The sequence below is a fragment of the Rhipicephalus sanguineus genome, chromosome 1 (assembly GCF_013339695.2).
Source record: "Rhipicephalus sanguineus isolate Rsan-2018 chromosome 1, BIME_Rsan_1.4, whole genome shotgun sequence".
Taxonomy (NCBI): Eukaryota; Metazoa; Arthropoda; class Arachnida; order Ixodida; family Ixodidae; genus Rhipicephalus; species Rhipicephalus sanguineus.
This window is the reverse complement of record NC_051176.1, coordinates 90,354,198-90,374,606: the sequence shown is the minus strand read 5'-3', so window position 1 is coordinate 90,374,606 and position 20,409 is coordinate 90,354,198. Positions and strand designations below refer to the sequence as shown.

The 20,409-nt window shown below is 51.9% G+C and overlaps 1 protein-coding gene across 4 annotated transcripts in view; it reads right to left on the bottom strand.

The window, feature by feature from the left end:
• LOC119407164 (hormone receptor 4-like) overlaps nucleotides 1-20,409 on the bottom strand; it is a 220,269-nt gene that overhangs the window by 18,586 nt on the left and 181,274 nt on the right. The window contains exon 1 of one of the 4 annotated variants that reach the window (XM_049415045.1): nucleotides 17,943-18,295. The exons of the other annotated variants lie outside the window; for them this stretch is intronic. The gene's annotated coding sequence lies outside the window, so the exon portion shown is untranslated. Of the gene's footprint in view, nucleotides 1-17,942; nucleotides 18,296-20,409 lie in introns of those variants that run through there. 4 annotated transcript variants of the gene reach the window in all.

The window sequence follows — 20,409 nt, the reverse complement described above, 5'->3', positions numbered from 1 at the left end:
AGTTTCACACTGGTAACTGGATTGTACAAGCATAATGGGTAGTCAAAATTTTGTGATTCCGCATAGTAACGCAACAGGTTTTGCGTGACGATATCTAGGCAGCCGTGCGGAAAGTGGGTGAACGAAATGTAGGGATGGCACCGTTACCATGGTAGTCTCCTAGCGGGGTCAGGTATATGGCATACATTAAGCGTCGCTCCGCAAGATAAGTCTGCATTGCGCACCGGCGCTTTGGATGTCTCGGGTTGTAGGTTTCCTTACCGGCTCTATGTACAAGCCTATATATGGAGGCGTGAATGACGGCTAGGGCATAGCCACCATTCCCTGCACGCTGCGGCGCGTATTGGCAATGGTGAGTCATCGCATGGGCGTTTGTCCGACGACGAAAGGTCACGTGGATAACTTTCAGTTTAATATAGTTGAACGAAAGTGAATTGCGCGAAAAAATTGTTTTCAATGAAAGCGGCGACGGGGGCGGAATCGCTCGTGTACCGTGTCCTGCGTGTACACGTTAATAAAGAACTCCGTTGTCGAGGCTAATTAAACCGCAGCATTCGAACACGGCGACCCTAATGACTACATTACGTCCCACAGATTTAATTTTGTGTCCTGTATGCGTCCGGAAAAGAAATGCCCGCCTTGCTTTTTTTTTTCCCTGTCTTTTCTGTAGTGAGCCTGTTTGGATGAAGGAGAACAGACGCCGAGCCTCACTCGATGCGATACGCTAACCCTCTATGTGAATTCGATGAGGCCGAATTTGTGCAGGCAAACATCTCTGGCTGGTGCATCAATCGATACGCCTTCGCCTTATCTATTTCCTTCTTCCGGTGTGTTTGGTTGTTAGCGGGCGGCATTTCCGGCTTATCTCTTTATACCAGTCTGGCCAAGTTCTGGCTCTCTTCGTGTTCTATTTCTAGTGGCACAACCTCCCGTTCACATGAATACGAAGCGTTAAAACGGATGATTAGATGGCACATGCTTTCTCATTCACCTAAAGGCTGCTATACGAACACGCAATGCGTGACATCCGATGTGATACGCTAGACGCGTTGAGAAGGAAGGCTTCTATCACCGGTGTAACCTCGTGGATCCTGATGTGAACACGGTTTTAAATCTCGTTGGATGCGGTTGTTGGTGCTATACGATAGTAGCGGACGATGCTGGATCGCTCTTTCCGGGATTCGAAATGGATGCCGATGATGCGATAGGCTCAAGTAAGGCGCGGCTTGAGAGGTATGAAAACGGGGTGAGGGATTTTTATTCGTTGTTAGCTACATATGGTATTTGGAAAAACGTGAGAGCACATTCCGATAATGATTCGGGAGGTAAACACAGGCCCAACAAAGATCGAGCCACGTCTGCGATGTTCGCGTTGAGAGCGGAATAATAATAATAATAATAATAAGAAGAAGAAGAAGAAGAAGAAGAAGAAGAAGTAAAATAAAACAGTACGGTTTTGGAGCGGGAAAATAAACTGGTCAATCACACCATCGCTTCGCGAGGTCGGAGTACAAATAAAATACGAACAGCAGATTGATCGCTTCTTAAGGACAATCTAGGAGCAGCAGTTGATACTGGTGAAGCGTATTTTCAGATATGCCATTTTTAATTTATTTCATGAAAAAAAACTGTACTTTTTTAGTGCTATGGCGAAGAAAACGAAGGAACACGCTTCCCTCTTGTGCATTTCGCATATATCGGGGCCTCTGCGCGGGTTTTACGTCTTTATGCGCGATGTGCCGGACTTCAGCGGGTATCCTCGCCCATACGAGATTGTCTAGGTTGAGTCCTCGTGGTTTCTTTGGATTGCCCCGGTCTTTTTGGACTATGACAGACGATGAACTATAGGCCTGAGCAGCAGCGGCCGTCCGAAATACAGCATCTGGTGACTTGAGGGAGCGGGAAAACACTTGGCGGCGTCTAGGGCCAACCCGTATTTCATTGTCGCGTCTATTCCGGCTCAGTATAAAGTTCTTGAAGCTTGCCGAAATGATGCCACTCTGCTTTACCGTTTATGGCTAAGAGTGGCTTTCACAAGGTCATTCTCGTTTCGAATCGAAATGGCGGACAACCCGTTTTGTGACAACTGTGGTAGCGATAAAACGGAAAGGCGGGCTAGTTGGTTTGGTTGCATAATGATAATATTGCGCACGCAACACGAAGACACAGACGAAAAGTTCACAAGGACCAGCGCAGACTATCAACTGACCTTTATTCAATAAGAAACAACAATATATACTCGCTACACGCACCTAATGATCACTGCGCATGCGCAGAACGGCATAGCGTGTTCCTTTACATGAAGAGCATTAAAGCAACTAACATAACATCTCTAGACTTCAAGACATGTGTGTCAGTCATCCATCCGTAGCGTTGAATGATAGCGAAATTGACTTGCTAAACAAGATGTGATAGTGCAACGTGTGTGTTAGATGCCTTAATGCTCTTCATGTAAAGGAATACGCTATGCCGTTCTGCGCATGCGCAGTGATCATTAGGTGCGTGTAGCGAGTATATATTGTTGTTTCTTATTGAATAAAGGTCAGTTGATAGTCTGCGCTGGTCCTTGTGAACTTTTCGTCTGTGTCTCCGTGTTGCGTGCGCAATATTATCATTATGTGGTAGCGAGGAGACACTACAGCACATCTTCTGCGACTGTCCTCGCTACAATGCGCAGAGAAAATCACTCGCAGTCGCCCTTGCTCGTATGGATCCCAGACCGATGACGGCAGAAACCGTTCTGGAATGTCGTCCTGAGAGGTCATCGCGGGTGAAGGCGACGAAGGCAGTGCTCGACTTCTTGAAGGCATAAGACCTGCACCGGCGGTTATAGACTAACGACGTTAGCATGACTGTGAGATGTGTGTAACTTTCTGTGCGTGCGTGCTCTCCTTCTTTCCCTCTCTCTCTATCTTTATATCTCCCCCAACCCTTCCCCCAGTGTAGGGTAGCATACCGGTCCTTCTAGACTGGTTAACATCCCTGCCTTTCCTTTCTCTCCTATTTCTTCTTGTCAAGTCTCGGACTCCTTTTTTAGAATACAGTGCTGCTTGCGTTTACTGGTAAAGAATTAACCGCGTCCGAGCAGGGCCGTCAAAAGCTGTGACCATAGGCGTGCGCACAGGGGGGGACAGGGGGGGCGGCCGCCACCCCTTATAACCTGAAAGGGGGGGGGCGCAAAATCTGCCCCATACATTGACCCCCCCCCCCTAGTCACCTAAGAGGGGGGGGGGCAAAAACTGCCTCGTACATTGACCTACAAGGGGGGGGGGGGGGCTGCGATGAACCTTCGCCCCCCCCCCCTCCTAATGGTGAGCCCTGCGCACGCCTATGGCTGTGACGTGACGACAAGCTATACATATAGCGCAGCAACTTCGAAGTGCGGCGTCTCCGCTCGTCTTTCGTTTTCGCGTCCCTTTTCTGGCTTAACGAACATCACGAAACCTACGGTAAAATGGCTTTTTTTTTTATAGGCCATAGTAAGTAGCAGTGAAATTTATTTTAATCTATTGTGCCCCTTTGAGCCCTTAAAGGGACACTAAAGAGAAACAATGAATCGGTTTAGATCGATAAAATGTCCTCTGAGAACTCTATTGTCGTTAATTTCGCCGTCATAGGTTTATTCAAACAGAAGAAAGTCAAGTTCTAAGATTCATTTTTAAATTTCGCGCCGAAAGCTCCCCGTGTGACGTCACGGATTACAAAGTGTATTTATCGTATGTTGGCGCCATTGGCTCAACAAAATTACCCCAAACTTGGTATGTTAAGTCTATGGCCCCCTAAGAGGACAATGTACTTCATTTTTACCGGTTAGGCACTACGTAGTCCCTAGTAGGCGCCGTCAAAACATGTGACGTCACGGCGAATGGTGCGGAAACTTCAAAGTGGTGTCGCCGCCCACGTTTTGTTTTTTCGCGTTTTCTCGCTTACTAAGCGTCTTCTCGCAGCAAGCGTGGTGTTTTTGGTATCGTGAAAGAGTACTTTACTAATATGAGAAAAATGGTTTTGCTCTTTAGAGTCCCTTTAACGTAACAACAAAATTTAGAATGCACTTGTGCGGCTTTCTTTTTATATACAGACGCCTCAGCAAAAGCAAAAAGTTACCGTCGGTGGCATCAACACAAAGGATACAAAAGATCATCATCACGCGATGACGTCACCACTCGTAGCGAAATGTGTACACCACGCACGTTGTTGCCACTGACGTGCGTGGGCAGTCGGCATATTGCCAAAACTTCATCACCTCAAGGCTCATAACCAGAATAACGTTTCGATTAATCATAACATTGGCGGCAGCGCAGATGACAAACGTTGAACAAAAAGAAAAGTGCAGGCGTGATAACGTTCCCCGCGAATAAATGTACAAAGTGAATGATGAGAGCTCCGTAATGATATGCAAATGCTTACCTATATGCAAATGCCGTCCCGATGAAACCGTAGCTAGAAACTGAGTCGTACTGAAAACTATAATGCAAATGCTTACGCAGCTATTCAATGACGTTTCGGCAAAATTACCATGAACATCAGACTCGCAAATACTGACGTCTGACTACTCTCTCTAACCCTCTTTGCCTGCGTGCGCATGCGCGCATGTCGCGGCCGGTACAAAATCGCAAATAGCAGACTGATAATCAGTGCGAAGTAGCGTTGACCTGAATGAATACGTTTAAATGATGCCATAGAATGAGCGTTTGATTGGGCAGAACTCCCATATAGGTTTCCGCACCGTCGTGGCCGCTTTGATAACTTTCACGAAATTCATAATAGTTAGGCTACATTCATCACACGATCTTCTAGATGTCTTTCTTCCGTATCGTTAGAGTTTCGTTTCTTTTTTTTGTCGGTCTACTGTAAGGCCGTCATTCAAGCGCGTGAACAGCGTCGTGTTCTTTGTAGAAAACAATTGTGACTAGTGAGTTGAACGAGCGTTCTATAACGAACTGTACCCCCAAAACTACTCCGCACGCTTGCCACATTAAATGTTAAACTGTCTCACTCACAGCGACATTTGGGGCTTCGTGAAAAGCGGCTCAGTCACCGAGATCAGAACGCGGGATTTATGTAAACGGATTATATCGAGAGGGAAGTGGAAAGCAGTGAGGTTAACCATGCAGCCGGGTTGGCATGCCATGCCCTGAACTAAGTTTTTGAAACGTTGCCGCTGGGGTGAGTACGGACCGTAACAAACAACGGTGCCGGCTTTCCTCTCTTTCTTTTTTTTCGCTTTTCGCTCGCGTATGCACGCGTGTAAAAAGTAGGAGACCAGGTATACGGCCGTGCTCGCACTTGGCGGCTGCGCTTGCTCAAGAGAGAGCGCGGGGCGGCGCCAAAACAGTGCGTCAGGCGTCTCCGCTATTTTAATTGCGCCGTTCCTTTTTGCTAGGAGGGTCAGGGCTTTGGCGCCCCAACTTTGACCTAAATGTTTGCCACCATCCGACAATGACGGCGACTGGGGCGCTATTTATAAGGCGCTTGGCCGTTTCCCCGACGTATTCGTTTTTCCCTCTCTCTCCGCAGGGTCACCCCAAAATGTCGCTTTATTTTCGTTCGCCACAACGCGTGCTCGACAGGTGGCGAAGCACCGAGTTTCGCCTTCCAGTTCGGCAGGCTTCTCGTTTTGGTGAGCGGCGAAACGCTTTTGACCGCCGCCGCAGTTCAACGAGGTGGCGGCCACCGCGGGCCCTTCCGCGTACGCGAATCGTGCATGCGCGGAAGGTGGCGCTTGTGCAGATAGTGCGCGCCGTGTTTCCTGCGGACGCACTTGCCGAAGAGAGAGCCAAAGGAGGGGACAACACAGGGGCAGCGCTTTTCTTCCGCCGAGGAGCAAAACAAGCGGTGACCCCATTTTGCGGAGCGGGAGGATTTATTTTCGGACCCCTTCCAGGCCCATCGGCTGGCTTGTGCCAGGGGGAGGAAAAGAAAAAAAAAAACGGGCGAGAGGGCACGTTTGTTTGCGCCGGTGACGCGCGTTCCGCCGAAGTTCCCAGATCGGATCGCTGGCGTAAGGGGTGGCAGTGCTGTTTGGCTATTTTCGGAGGCCCCACATCGCGGCGAACTCTCCCGGCGCCCCTCGGGCCGGACAACGTCTGCGCTCGCCGGCGGCTTTTCCTAGCGCGGCGGAACCGAGCTGCCGGTCGACGCTGCGGCCGAGGGTAACGCTCCCCTCCTCCTCCTTCTCGCTTTCCGGACGCCGAGCGTGACGTCGCGGAGGGCGCGTCTCGCGGAAACTGGGCCACGCGGCGCCTTTCTCTCGCCGGGTTCAGTCACCCCAGCGCGCGGGAGCGGGTTATTTCCCGCTCTCGCTTCCGCGTCCGACCGCAGCGCCGCCGCCTCTCTTCCTGCGCGCTGCCTGCGCCGCTCAAGGTCTGGGTTTCTTCGCCGCCGCTTGGTCGAGGCGGGACACTTTATCAGAGCCGTCGCTCGTTCGGCCGCCGCTGCCTCAAGGTCTTTCGCGGCACACTCGATACCAATGAAGGGGGCCACCCTTCAACGTGGCGTAGGAGGCCGCTGGCCGACGTCTACCGCGGCGCGCGACGCCTTCGGGCCCGAGGTCCTAAACCCGGAGCAGTGTCTCCGTTGCGTAGAAGTGTAGCTGTCGCGTGACATGAAGTAGGAAACGTGCTTCCGAATGCGAGGGCAGTCATTGCGAGATAACGATACCTTCGCGCGTCATAGTGTTCGACGTTTAGATCTGTGTACGCTTACTTGAAGCAAGGTATGTCGTGAATCACATTTGGTTTGGGGCGACCTATGTTGGGTTATACTGAGAATAGTACAGTGGGAAACACGCCGTAGTACATACCTTTTGCTGTAGTTTCCGTTGGATCGTTCGCACTCGATTAAGAACACTGACATCGTTGAAAGAAGTCAGGACGTAAAAGACATAAGACGTCTTATTTGGGCGTTTGCAATATGCATCGTTCAAATACAAGGATGCCGCCTACACTGCAAATGCTTTCTGGTCAAAGCTTTCTTAACAAGCACTTTATCGTGCGCCCCGCAATATTAATTCGTTGCAGTTAATTTTTTATGACGAAAAAAAAAGTTACTACCCGCAAAACCATTCAAAATAACCTGTTTGAATAGGCTGTTTTTTTAGTGGGTGGGAGATCTGGTTCTTGCATCTTGGTATTTGGAGTGCGCTGTGCTTTGTACTCTCGTTAAAAACAACGGAACGCACATATGCTTTTCTTACAGGCCGATGCAAATTGTGCCTGCCGTTCTCTCTCCAATCTTTTTCTTACATACATACATACATACATACATACATACATACATACATACATACATACATACATACATACATACATACATACATACATACATACATGCGATCGCACATGCCAACGCCCCTGGAAAGGGTGCTCCTCCACTAATATACTAGTACTGCGGCGGAACCAACTCCGTAATGCCGAGAGAGGACTTGCAGGGGAGACGCGTATTTAGGCGCCTGAAAGAAGGATGGACGTGGTTGCGGGCTGAGCAGAGGCTGTGCATAGCAGGTCTTAATGCAAACATAAGTCAACGCAACAATAATTAATTACATGGTCGTCCTCTATGTTGAAAGACAAATATACCTACAAAATATTTTTCAGCCGAGTTTACGCTTTTTACTTCAACCATATTACATTTCGTACTGTTGAAAAGTGGGAAGAATAATTAAAGGTCGCAGATGACCACAACAACCATGCGTATCAATGTGCCACGTTACAAACAAAGCTTAAAGGCTTAAAGATAGAAAGACACGCGCAAGTTTCAAACATCTCCCCCTAGATTCGTCGGTGGTGTGGTGAGCTCGATAACGCCATCTTTATAAACTTTCCTATTTTTTTCTATGTCAGAAATGGCTGGAACACATGCGTGCGTGCTCGTGGTCGTAAATAATCGAGATTCAAGTATAGTGGGACCTCATAATTGCTTCTGTCGGAACGAAATGTCGAGACTAGGTTTTCATCGACTGATGTCCGCGTTCTCAGCTGCCTGCGATAATCGCTGCGGTCGTTTTTATCACGTTGCAAAGACATAGCACGCGGCCACTGTGAGTCTACTGTAAGTTACGAGTGCAATGACTATGAAATCGGAGCGCACGGCAGTCCTGTCGAAACACGTGCTTTTGGTCGGGAGGAGCATGAACAAGGATGGCGCTGTGCGCTATAGAAGCGGCTCCCTTCCCATAAGGTGCCAAGCGTTCTGCGTGGACTCAAGAGCGCGGATAGAGCCGGGATGCAGCGAGAGAGGCGGCGGCGCATCAACGCCTGCTTTCACGCCTAAAAGCGACCGAGTTTCGGCCGCGGGTGGCGCCGCAACCTGTCACCGGCGTGGGCTGTGACGGCCTCAGGTCGGTCGACCTAGATTCGCGCGACATCCCTTTGGCTGCCGCCTCTGCAGCGGTTGCGCCCAACTTGCCGGCCACTAGGCAACAAAGTATGATCGGCAGGCGGCGCGCCCTTCGCGCGGGTCCTTCACTAAATTTAGAGAGCCGCCCTCCCATGCACGCATCTGCGGCAGCCTATCTTCCTACCCCGTCCCCTATAGCGAGCGTGCGCACCGGCCGCCGTGAGCGGCACCGCTCGGGGGACGAACACCGCCAGCGGTTACAACGCATCTCGATCTAAACGCACCGCACGTGCGCCACGCGGGTCACCTCTTGTGGAACAGTCCACTCTGGGCCGGCATCTCATTTCCCGTTCCATGCGTGGGCCAGTCCTGTCCACGCCGACCTGGTCAGCTCTCCGGTTTCACAATCTACTCGAGAAGGGCGATGTTACCGTTTTCAAATTAGCTGGCGCGGCATCCTCTCGAAGAAGGGATGTCGTCCGATAGGCAGAAAAGGTGCTAACGGGCTTTACGTCAGAAGCTCTTCTGTGGGGCCGCTTACGCAAGCAGGAAAACGCCGCTCGGGCGTATTGGTTGGCGCAGCTCGGTGGGGAAAAAAGCGCCTCCGAAGGTACGGAGAAGGGACCGAAGGAGGCGATTTTCATAATCTCCTCGCACGCACTACTTTTTATCGGCGGCGGAGATTCCGAGCGGCCCGGCGCCGCATTATTGCCGTTTCCTTCCCGCGCCTCCGTGGAGCGGCGGCCGCTGCTCGCGCCGAGCGTCCAGGGCCGCCGGCGTGTTTTCGTTCGACTAGCGTGGAGGTCATTGTCCTCCTGAGAGAGAACCACCACCGCTGCGCCGGCTGCGATACCAAAAGTAGGCCGCCCGCCTTTCTTTCTTTTTCTCTTCCCTCCTCCATCAACGGCTTCCCCTCGCTCTCTGTTTTCACTTTTGTCGGTGGCAGATCAGTTGCCAGGGGCGACAGGCTCCGCCCCGTACACTCTTCGCGCTCTCCCCTTGGGCCCTCTTCCGCTCGGTGCCCGCTCGTTTCAGCGCGGGAGTTCAATAACCTTGCGAGCGTGTCAGTGTCGGAGGAAGCGTGGTGCACCTCCCCCCCCCCCTCCTCCCGTCCCCCCTTGCAACGGCGGCTGCTGCTGCCGCAAGACCGACACATTTCCGCGGCCCGTCGCCCACGGCCGCACAAGCACGCTTCCCCTCGCGTTTGCCCGCTGAGAATTCTATTTTGTTTTTATTCGGCGGAACAGAGTGGGCCCATTTCTTCTTCTTGCAAAATCAGACGGCAGAGGAAATGCCTGCCTACACGCCGCATTCCCAGCGTCATGCGCGGACAAGAGCACACCTGGCACTCCGGGTTGCCAGTCAGGGCCCACCTGTGGAGCAGCCGTACGGCCCGCTCATCGGTTGGTGGAGCACACGCGGTAACACCTAACGCACATCGACTTTTCGAGTACCTGTTACCATGGCGTTCGGAAGGGTGAAACGGAGGATGACGATGTCTCTGGGCGATCGGATCTCTCAAAATTGGAGGCTTGCGCCACTTATAAAGCCGAAGGAAATGAAGCGCAGTACAGCGACTTCGAATGACTTTCTCTCATAACAAAAGACGCTTATCGCGTGAAACATGCAAGCCAAGTGTGTGTATTTCATTTTTAATACGTACTACCGCTTCGTTTCTTTATGTAGCTTGCTGCATTTTACTGTGACTGGAATCCCAAGTTTGACTCTTTAAGACATTTAACCTGTGTGGTATTATAAACTGTATAATCTAAGTGTGCAGTACGTTCTTTACCCCCTGAGAAATAAGGACGGCCATGCTTGGAAGAATTATCACGTCTACTCTAATTGCAGCGCCAACACTACCCCTCCACACACACATGAACTTGTGCGAGTGTGTGTGTGTGAGAGAGCACGCGGCACGGCTCGCGCTAGGTGCTGCGACAGCCACATAGATTCCATTCCGGGGTGTCTCGTAAAAATGGCCTCCGCCTTTTGCTCAAGTCAGCGCATTCCGGGGGTGGGGGTGCGCTCGCCATTGCCCGCTCTCAGCACAAGCAGCATGTTTTTCCGCTCTCTCACACTCGCAGTTTTCTTCGGCCAATCGTTCGATTCGGCCGGTTTCTCGCCTCGGGCGAAGCAAGTAAGCAGCAGTAGGGCGCGATGTAGCAGGCTTCCGAGAAATTATGAAAAAGAAGAAGCTTTCGCAAGCGGAAGAAATACCGAGGCGAGAAAAAGCGGGGAGAGAGAGGGAGGAGTAGCGTTAGCCGCGAGGAGGGGAAAAGTCCCGTTACGTCACGTGACCCTGCGCCTTGACGCAGCGCCGCGGCGCGGCAGGAACCGGCGGCGGCAGTGACGCGCGCGCTCGAGGACACCGGCTGCGCAGGGGGCAATGAACCGCCGCGCGAAACTGGGGCACGGCGTGCGTAGCCTCGTCCTCCTCCTCCTCGGCGCGCAACAAACGCCCTTTCTCCTCCGGCGAGCGCGCGCTAGCGTGTGTGCGTGCGTGCGGGCGCGCGCGCGGCGCATTTACCGCTTCTTCTCCGGCCCGTTCGTTCTCTCGCTCGCTGCGCCGAGGAGGCGGCGAGGGCCACAGTCCAAGGACGCTATCTTTCACGACGACGGCCGCGGCGGCAACTGCCATCATCCTTGCCGCCTTTTCAACCACTCTGATTCACTCCTTCCTTTTCGCACTGTTTTTAGCGAGCACCACACAGTGTTGCTTGCCTTCGCCGCTCTCACCCCTATCGCGAAGGGTTACGCCCCGTACAAGCGGCGACATTCACCGTACCCTACGACCGCCACGTGCAAGAAAAATTACCGCAGTCCTCACGAGGTGTGATGAGCTCGAACGGGACTTATACGTACACATCCCGTAGTTTTCGGCAGAAAATTTCCGCCTTAGAAGAAAGCAAGTACCAGAAAAAAATCGGCAAATTCTGAAAGTTAATAAGCGATACCGCTGATTATGATAAAGTACAGCAAACCACAAGTGGAGAAATTGTGCCGGCAAAGATTCGCAGTCGTGGAAAACGTGCGAACGTGCGCGACAGTTGGCAATAAGACTAATTTTCGCTGCTCTCTCATCTTTTTTTTTTTTCTTTAATTACACGTCGCAGTCTAGAGACTAGCTAGTCTCATAACTTCGACTCATCTCGTGATTGCTGGCCTGACGAAGACAAGTCCGCTTGAAGAAACACCAGGAAGTTCCTTGTTCGATGATTTCTCATCGCATCGCAATCACGAATTGCAGACCAAATCAGTCATGAGACTAGCTATAGCGACAATTTTGAATCGCAAAACAGAAAGGCGTGGGATTTGCAGATATTCACGGAAAGCATAATTATGTGTCGCAAATCAATGCAGACTATCAATGTATTTCGGGACATATACTTTGGAGACTAACAGCTAGAAACTGAAGTTCTCAGGCTTCCGACTAAAATGGACATGCATTGCGTATGCGTACCGACTGATTTGGAAACCATAACAACGCGTGTCCTACAAGGCAGTTAGTTAAGGTTAGTAACATTAGTAATTAATTAACGATCTCCTCGGCTATTACTACGCGATATCCTGACGTCGTCCACTGCAGTGCGTTCTTGCGAACAAGCATTTTGCTCTGGATAATTTGTGTTGTACAGAGTAGAGACAGTTGGTCGTTGAAACGTTTGGCATACGATGCGCCGTGTAATTCGCTAGCGTGAAAATGATGGAAGAAACCGTGTTCAGCCCCATTCTGCATATACTTCTGATATATCTTAGTTATTTAAATTGGGTTTAATGACGCAATAGGAGAATCATTCTGTATTCGACGTGTATTACGGGAGCTGAGACCGGGTGTTGTCGCGTTGACCTCGACACGCTGCGCTTGGCTGCATCAGCTTACGCCAGTAGAAGCCCTAACTCGATTCAATATGTAAGGTAAGAAACTTGCGCCCCGTTCAGCAGCCCTTTATTTACAACGAAACTGTCTTAGTCTACCCTGTGCCGTCGTCATAGTAGTAGAAATAAGTCAACGAAATAAATTTCCTTGTCGAGTCGGGCTTTGAACCCGGCCACTCACGGTCCAAGGGCAAGTGTCAGAACCACTGGGCTACACACTCGCGCTTGCAGAATCAGATGTAAGAGTGCACATTTCAAATCTAGCAGCGGATTCACGACACCACGTGACCTCGCTAGCCAATCACAGACACTCGCTTACAGCTTCGCTCTCCGACGGCTTTCACGGCGTGGAAGTGGCTCATTTTTTTTCCGCGCTTTGTCTCAGCGCTGGTCTTTTCGACGAAAATCTGCAGCGGCTTTGTCCCGAAGGGCCATCGGGCGATTCGACCCGACGTGTTGACTCGACCCGATTCGACGGGACTCGGGTCGCCGTCGGCGCGCATCGCCGAGAAGACGCAGTGCCGTCGTCGCATCGGAAGGCCGGGCGGCGAAAGTAGCGAAGGCCAGCAGCCGGCTGTGTGACTCGCTCTCCTGGCGGCGCCTATTTGCATGGCCAATCTCGACCAAAGAGGGTCACGGCTAGGCGTTGTTGTTCGCTGCAGCGCAAACAGGTTTCGGCGCCGCCGCTGCCGCACAATGGCGGACCTCGGTGCGTGGCAGCACGTGATTGATTGATGGCCGCGCGCTGCCCAGCGTCGGCGGCCTTCGGCAACGCCAGGGTTTTCCTCGCGAGCGACAATTTTCGGCGCGCTCCCAAATCATGCGTCGGCACGCCTGGAACGCTCGTGCATGGCTCCGCGCTGTTGAATTGTCGTCGTGTATTTTGCTGCGGTTTCTGTGTATGCCCGGTCGGTCACAGCAGCTGCCTTATATATACGCATACATCCTCTGAGAAGGAGACAGAGCAAATTTTTGTTGGCCGCAAACGCTGAGCCACAGACATAGGTGCACCTCCCCTCTATTACCCCGTCGGGGCACTGCGTACTGATAGTAAGGGCCCCACTGGAGGGGGGAGGGGCGCTGCGGTGGAACACCCCCCCTCCCCACACTCATGGAGAATCCTGCGCACACCTATGGAGGTGTGGCACATGCGGTCAGGCTGTCAGGACCCCGTAAGCTCTGAAGCAACGCTAGAAATATGTTCATCAGAGGGGAAGGTGTGCAGTTAGACGAGTACTCGTCTTCCGTGAGCGTCGAGAGAATTTGACAGCTCGATTAACCAGGAAGCGAAACACTTACATTTTGTCTAGTCGTACAGGGCTAACCTGCGACGCAACGGTTGGCTTAGCCGTTTGCTTTCTTTCATTAAGCGTGGTCGAATATTTCGCCTTTCTCTCGAGGTGACCTCGCGTATCTTTAAGTTGTGGTAAAAACGCGCGAAACTAGCAAAAAGTGTCACGGAATAAGTGGTCAGGTTTTTCGCATTTAATTCAGCACATGGTAAGTTCATGTTAACGTGTGACGATGATTGACCGAGAAGTCGGTGGTGAACTCAAATAGTCGTGCATTTATCAAGTCACCGGTGGACCGTCAGAAAAAAAATCTAATTGCTGCGCCTACGTCAGCTCCACAGCCTAACGCTCAGAAAAGTTTGGAACGAAGGGAACTTTTGATCAAATAAATAAATAAATAAATAAACGTGAGCGATTGCAATCGGACCCCATACTCGTCCAAGGCTCTTCGTACTGATTCCATTTTTAGTCCTGAAACTGGCACTCTGGAAGTCGAGACCTGCGAGAAGCGCATGCTGCTCGCATTCTAGCTCCAAACTAGGGGTTCACATAATAAAATGTTGCAAGATATACTCGCAAACATACGCTGACGGCAGTAAAACGTTTACGAAAAACTGGCGAGGCCGTTTTTTTTTTTTTTTTTTCTGGACCGATCGTAGCGCTCCTCGCCAATGAGGCCGACTGCCGTTGATTGGCCGTTGGAACATCATGTGTGACTCTTGTGAATGAGCGCCCATGGGGCGAATGCAGAGGCTTCTTCTGCACGCGAGACGACGAAATGGCGGCGTTTGACGCCGCGCGCGACGACTGTGCGCGTCGGTCGTCTGCGCTCAACGGCGTGACAGCACATCCCGTATACTTCTCGCCCCGGTCACGCACATTCTCCAGGCGCCTCCGTGACGTCGCCGGAGCCCTCGGAGAAGCGATTAACGGGAGGACGTTATTCTTTTTTTATTTTTTCGCCTCGCGAAAGTTGCGCTCCGCCCAGAGAGGAACGTCGTCGCAACGCAGAGAGCTCTTCTTCTCCGCGAGACCCCAATAAGGAGGGAAAAACTCTCCAGGTGAGCGTGCTCACGTGCGGGAGCCGGCTTCCGAGAGGAAGCGAGAGAGCATAACGGCACGCCGTTACTCGGCTGCGAGGAGGCTGCCGGGCAACCGAAAGGAAAGCGGGAAAGGGCGCCCATCTTGCGGTTTACTAGGTTACCGAGGCTCTGGGCCTCGCCGCCCCGCTGACTGGTTGCGGGGCGGAAACTGGTTTCGCCGGGAAAGGAAGGGGGGCCCCCTTCTCTCTGCTGCAGCGGCGCGCTTTCTTTTTTTTCCCCCTTCGGCCAGGCGCTAGCGCAAACCCCCCTCGCCCCGTTCAACTTATGAACAGCCGCGGCGGCGGCGCAGTTCACGTGAACGGCGAGCGAGCACATTCATGACACCCTATGACGTGGGCGAAGGGCTACGCAAAGGACTACCACCATCCCGCCCTTCGGTAAATTCGCTTACTTGAGTCCTGCTACTAAATCGCATGGATGAAACAATGCTCGGACTTTGTTCGATGTGTGCGAAGTCATCGAGCTAAGAAGCGGCTAAGCTCGAGGGAAAGAAATATTACGTACCTAGAAACGTCAGGGTGTTTTAGCAGTGACGGTAATACCGTACCGTTTGCGCTACGGTATCGCCGTTCAGTACTAAATGTACCACCACCCGAAACGTGCCGACCACGACAGTACGGCATCTCCGTACTTACTGTACGGTAAACCGGCACTGCTAAACGACCCCATCATCTCATGCAGGGTTTACAATCGCTCTGCGATATCCATCTCTCTGCTAGAGAGTCCGACTTGACGGCTGTGTCTGTGCGTGTCAAAGTGACAAGTGCCTTCGCAGTTGCCAACCTGGTTTGCATGCGCGCTGGTTCATCATTTCTAACGCAGACTGCGTCGCTGCATCGGGCTGATATATTTCTAAACTGAGGCACGCTCTCGTCGACCTTTGCCAGTTTTCCTAGGTGTTATTTCCGATGTCCTAGATGCATGTTCGAGTGGTTTTGTAGGTCCAGATATAGGGCGCCTCGGTGACATCCCGCTTCCCTGGAAGAGCGAGCTCAGTGGGGTGCCCCACGTTCTGTCGGCAAAGGCCCCTTTAGATTTAGGCCGGACCTGAATGTAGCGCCGCCTCTTGAGTATTTACGTCCTCATTAACACCGGAATTATGCTTTGACACCAGCAGCCTAACTTGAGCGTAAGAGCGGCACCCGGTTTCGGAAAAGTCGAGGGGGAAGTGGCGACGTGAGAGTCCTTTCGCTGATTTCACTAATCGTCGCGAGAGATTTTCTCGTTTATATGTGATTGCCGCTTAAGAAATTGTTTGCTTGCATGGTACTGTTTGTCGAAATACGTTTGTAAAAAAAAAAAAAACGAAACGAAAAGGTTTGAAGAAAGCTCCCTTGGGAAAAAAGAAAACGTTATGACGTCTCCTAAGCATTGACGCCACGCGTCGCAAGAGGCATTGACGTAATGCCTCTTGCGAGCCGCGTAAAACCTAATCAAGTCAGTTCATTAGCCAAACACAAGTGTTCCGATGATCGAGAATCTCATATAGTCACGTTATACTGCGTCCGCCTCAATAAAACGAGAGCGACGTTACTGGGTTTTGAGCCCTAATGTGATTGCGCGCAGATCTGCGCCCATTCTAGTAAGAAACCTGTCAGGCATATCCAGCGCGTCAGCATTCATCCATGACAACTTTATATACGCGCCAAGACGGCGCAAACGTCTCGCGGAAGACACACTGAGCAGAGGCGGCCCTCGGAGGGGGCGACAGCTGGTACCGCACGCGCTACGCAACCCAGCCGAGCGGAGTGGGGCAGGAGGAAAGGGGGCAAACTCACCCGCCTGTCGCGTGTCCGCTTCGTCAGTTGTAAAATAATAAGCAAATATGGGGGTAGCTGGTGCCGTCGGCCGCAGGAAAGGAGTGCAAAGTTGTGGCGGCGGCAGGCAAAGCACAGGACAACCACGTGACGCGCGTGTCGCACCGTCGCGTGGCAGCTCCTGCTCGCGGTTGACGGCGCAGCGCCACACGCACATACACACACAACCGCTGGAAGGGCAGACTTTCGCAAGACTATCGGGGAGAGAGAAAGTAAACGGCTCCGTCACCGCCCGCGCGCCGCCAAACTCGTTCGGACGCCACAGCGCCGGACTGTACCGCGCGACTTGTGTGCACGTACAGAAAAGTTCGGGTGCTCCGAGCGCGTGCGGTTCTTGGTAAAAGAATCTGCGGGTGTTGCAAGCGGCTTCGTTCGAAGGATCACCCGTGGTGCCCGCCGAGGGCAAACTGCACTACACGACCACACCTAACCGGGTCACTCGAACCGCCGAAACTGAATCGTGCTACATTGAAAGCTTTAAGGCCAACAAGAGAAGGGGTTGGCGTGCCTACGGGTGTTGCTGCAAGCTCCCGCTGCAGTGATCGTGCAAAGCACGAAGTTTGTTCACGTGCTTGTGTTGGCCGCTAGGACCTTGCGTGAATTCTGACTGGGGGCTATGAACAACAGAATGGTTAGGAGAACGTACTCCTTGGGACGAAAACAGTAGAACCTTCTGCGTCGCAGCCTGGGCTTCCAACAGTGGTTGCGCAACACCGCGTGCTGGAACATTCGTGAAGGGGTATAACCTCACGCCCATACCGATACCATGTACTTACAGCGGCTCGATACTATAGAAGTGAGGCGTACGATCCCACCGAAGTCGTGTGCACGTAGTACAATCGCAACTATTTCTTTCCTCAGCCATAAGATTGCCGCCCCACGGAATTGATATAGTATCCACAATAACGGCCGTAATGTATCGCCTTGGTTGCCAGCCTGTCTGTTCGGCGCGCTATGGATCGAGTTCTTCGAACTTGTGTTTTCCTGGTTGTGGCAGAAATCCGACATGGACGCAGCGGCCACTTGCTGAGGTCAGGCGGCAGTGGTCAGTACGTCCAAATCAGTGATATATACATTGCACTAAGCTCAACACTGAATGGTGGTGTGCGCACGCGGATGGCGGGTTTTCCTAACGTGCTTCCACTGACACGAGAAATGACTTGCTTAGCTTTATACTTTTCACCGACGTTCGTAATAAGGAAAGAACGCTGTAGAGACCATGAAAAATCAGAAAACAGTATACTTGGATGTAACAGGGGACAACTTCCTGCCGAGTGGTCAATTTATCCAGCACAAATGTCTGCAAGATAAAAAAGTCAGGCTCAGTGTTCAGAAACGAAAGCACCGCTGGGCGAGTATCTTCAACGACCTGCGTACCTCCGCGGCGATAGTTTCACCCGAATCTCGATAGCGTACTTCGTCCGTTAAATGCTCTTACGCGCCGAGATGAAAGACAGCATGGCATCAGGCACCGCACACACGCGTCAGCCAAAGCGAAACGGAAGCGGACTCACGTTGCACGCGGATCGGCTCCGGGGGTGCCGTGCTGGTGTCAGGCAGAGACGACGGGCGAGGAGCGGTGCGCGCGCGCGGCGTGGCGCGGGTAAGTCCCGGTCATGGCGAGAGCCGCGGAGTTGCGACGCACCAACTGTGGGGCCGAGTGGCGCCCGGAGCGCCGGAAGGTGGGCACACACCGCGGGCTCTGGGTGAGGAGAAGGAGCGCCGTGACCCGGAGACCGGGGTTAGCGACCCCTCCCGAACCCCGGTCGGGAAGGTCGCACCGTTCGACAGACCTGCCGCTGGCCTACTTCCAAGTTCACTGACAACGGACCGCAGTGGAGGGCGGCCCCAGCCGGCTCATGACCGACTTTCGCCCCCCCTCCTCGCCCCGTCTCTTCCCTCTCTTTCCGACGAGCGGGGAGCAACAGGGATCCCTTTATGCTGTCTTCCTGCTTGATGTTTCCCACCCTCTCTCATGGATCGGAACAATTCGGAGGGAACGGTACGGGAGGAAAAAAAAAAACTCCCGAGGCTCCTTGAGGGGGGGGGGGGGGGTTGCGTAACGGGAAGCTGATGACGTCGAATGCTCGCGGAAAGGTGGCACCAGACGGCACAAGGAGGGCCTCTGGTCTTGAGCTCTTTGTACGAGTCGGCCACATTTCTCCGCTTAATGCGCGCTTCCTGTACAACTGGTGACGCCTCGCAGTGTGTCGTAACGGGGCCCAACCGCGGGGTGGGAGGGCGTGCCGCTCCAGCTTATATCGATAGCCAGTTTCCGGCAACCGTTGTGTTTTGCCGTGGGAGGAACGTCTTTTCTTCTCCTTCCGTTTTTTGATCTTGGAGCCCAGATCGGTGGGGTCCGTGGCGGGAAGCTCGTGACCTCCGGGGTCAAGCGCACTCCCCGCGGTTGTAGCCGCTTTTGTTGCGCACCCGGTACTTGTGCCTCACCGGCGGTCACGGGGTCGTCCTTTTAATCTGGCCTGTTTGTTATACTTGCACGGCGGTGTGTTTCTTTTCCTCCCTCCTTAATACACACAGTTCAGGGTCGAACCTTGATGCGTGGCGAGGGTTGCCGTATACCCGTCATCATTTTGAAGACCCGACGACGTCGTTCCGCCAGCATTCCACTATTTGACATGACTGCTAGGTAGAAGAAATGTGCACGGATGCGTTGTTTTGGCCGGTGAGCTTGCGCGAAATCACTCGCAACGTTTTCTCGTTGTTTCCCGAATATTGCAAAACGAAAACGACCGGGAGACGCGTGTTTGCGATGGCCGTATACACTTAGCTGGCTATACACTATTTAAAATAACGGTCATAACGCGCGACAACTGCCCGAAGTTACGTGTAAGGCTGTCGTTTTTCGTCGCGGAACATGCCTGCGGGATATGTCGGGATATTTCTCAAGCAGTGTCTACTCTCATTTTCGTCGCCGAGCTTCGTATTCATAGCTTGAGGTAAACCGCTGCGCGTTCGGCGTCACAGATGTGTACAGTAGTGTTGCACAGCCGTTGTCGAGATCTGTGCGTCAACAGGTAGTCACCTATGACCCGTTAGGCTCCCTTTTCTATAATTAGTGAATGTCACTACATGACAGAAATATTCATGCGATGCCCTGCCATCTCTCGGGAGCTTGCATGCCTCCTATGTGGTTTCAGACATACGATAGCGACAGTGATAAGACGAACAAATGTGTTATTATTATTATTATTATTATTATTATTATTATTATTATTATTATTATTATTATTATTATTATTATTATTATTATTATTATTATTATTATTATTATTATTATTATTATTATTATTATTATTATTATTATTATTATTTGAAAGCGAGAAAATAAAGCAAGGAGTACGCTGGCAACTTCAACGGGAAAGTGCAAAACGCCTGTGTGCTCTTCCGTAAGGAGGGGACAGAAACATATATATATATATATATATATATATATATATATATATATATATATATATATATAGGAATGGAAGATGCCAAGGAAATCGAAAAGAGCGAGATAAATCGTAAAGACTATAAAGTGAAAACATGCCAAATAATAGACAGAGTATATTGCAGTGAAAACAGGCAAGAAAGAACGAAATCGTTGCAAGTATATCCGAACTTATAAATAACGTAAAGCAAAAAGGAAGAAGAAATATAATGTCGGAGGTCTCGTCACTCTCGAAACAACGAAAGAACGCCTACTTTTCGTGTTCGCGCACTCGCGTTCCCTAGGCGAGAATCTCGGAATGCCGCGACGTGATATCCCGGCCGATGGAAAAGTTTTGCGATGTGTGCGGCGCGCGCCGCAGGCATCCACTGCGACGGCGCTGCGGCAGCATCGATCCCTTCTCGGGATGCGCGCCGCGTAAATTCCACGCGGCTTCCCCAGCGAGGATCGAGCGCAAAGCGTGTCCCCGCGTCAGCTATAAGACGACGGCATTCCGCGGCAGCGCACAATGTGCCAGCGTCGTGCTATGC